The 1,567-nt window shown below is 41.0% G+C and overlaps 1 non-coding gene across 1 annotated transcript; it reads left to right on the top strand.

The window, feature by feature from the left end:
* Nucleotides 1-1,186: 1,186 nt before the first annotated feature.
* Nucleotides 1,187-1,292, top strand: LOC119938128. Its single transcript, XR_005454352.1, has one exon. It is a non-coding gene; the product is annotated as a U6 spliceosomal RNA (small nuclear RNA).
* Nucleotides 1,293-1,567: the final 275 nt, after the last annotated feature.

Raw genomic sequence — 1,567 nt, 5'->3', positions numbered from 1 at the left:
GGAATTTAAGAGGGTGTCAAATGGTGAGTCAGTAAGTATGGAGAAATAATGCTGCCAGGCAGAGAAGAGGGCAGAGCTACAATCTCATGAAGCCTATGAAATAGGGTTTACCCTCTAGAGTTTGTCATAAAACAACTTGTATCCATTACAAGTACATGTGACTGTGAGCATTGCTTCAGTGCTGCTGAGCTGAATGTGTCCCTGGGTTACATTGCTAACAATCTTTCCCATCTTTTAAGAATGAGTGTGTCCTGTTGATAGTGCAACTGCTCGAAAAACTTGGAACGTCTTCTATAATAAGTCCAGGTTTCACAGCCGTGTAACCAATGATATCTGTTGAGGAACGTACTTAAACACTTGGGGGAAAATTGAGTAGAGTTGGTAGACACAGTCCCTGCCCACAAACACCGTATGGTCTAGAGGAGGATATTTAGATGGAATGGCAGAGAGAAAGAATATTTAACAAGTACTTTGGGGGTGGGGTGAATATCAAGTGCTTAAGGGACACAGAACCAAGTGCGTAAACAATGAGGAAAGAAGGGAGAATAGGTTGGGAAAACGAGTGGTTACTCAGGAATGACCTTTTAGAGGTGATTTTTTTTATTTTTAGGAGGGCTTTGAAGAAAGGGAGAGTGGTGGACTGTCAGATATGAGGGATAAGGGAGTTCCAGGTTAAAGGGACGTGGGTACGATTGATGATGATGATGATGGGTAAGGAGTCAGTTGTGCATAGGATGAGGTACAGAGAGTAAAATGGCATTACTGCCCCAGTTGGGGACATAGTGTGCCTGATTACCCAGAAATCTAAGGTGGGCCTTATGTAGCTACTGTCCACCAGGTTATTCTTCATTAAATCAAAAAATCCTGTATAACAGAAGCTACTAGAGCAATATACAAAGGGTACATCAAGGAACCTTTTCCTTCCTGTTCAAAAGCATAGGAATAACAAAATCAGGTGATTTAAAGGTCTATAAAATTAATGGGTTGTATATGAAGAATTAGTATAAAGCATGTTGACATTTATAGAATTGTTTCAAAAGCACAATGAAGAAAATTCTTGTTAGCAAAACAGTGATTTTTGGGAATTTTCCTCATGTGTGCCATAAAGATTTATAAGATAGTTGCTTTTATTTTCTTCCACTGAGCTCCATCTCCACTCATGTAAATTCTCAGCCAGTGGAGCTGAGTCTTTGAGCGGCAACACATATACTAAAATTGGAACGATACAGAGAAGATTAGCATGGCCCCTGTGCAAGCATGACACGCAAACTCGTGAAGCGTTCCATATTTTTCCTACTGAGAGCTCACCTCCTCCAGGAGGCCTTCCCAGGCTGAGCCCCCTCCTTCCTCTCCTCCTCGTCCCCCTCTCCATCCCCCCATCTTACCTCCTTCCCTTCCCCACAGCACCTGTATATATGTATATATGTTTGTACATATTTATTACTCTATTTATTTTACTTGTACATATTTATTCTATTCATTTTATTTTGTTAATATGTTTTGTTTTTGTAGTCTGTCTCCCCCTTCTAGCCTGTGAACCCACTGTTGGGGAGGGACCATCTCTATA

Source organism: Tachyglossus aculeatus, chromosome 1 (assembly GCF_015852505.1).
Source record: "Tachyglossus aculeatus isolate mTacAcu1 chromosome 1, mTacAcu1.pri, whole genome shotgun sequence".
Taxonomy (NCBI): Eukaryota; Metazoa; Chordata; class Mammalia; order Monotremata; family Tachyglossidae; genus Tachyglossus; species Tachyglossus aculeatus.
This window is presented reverse-complemented; position numbering and strand designations above follow the sequence as displayed.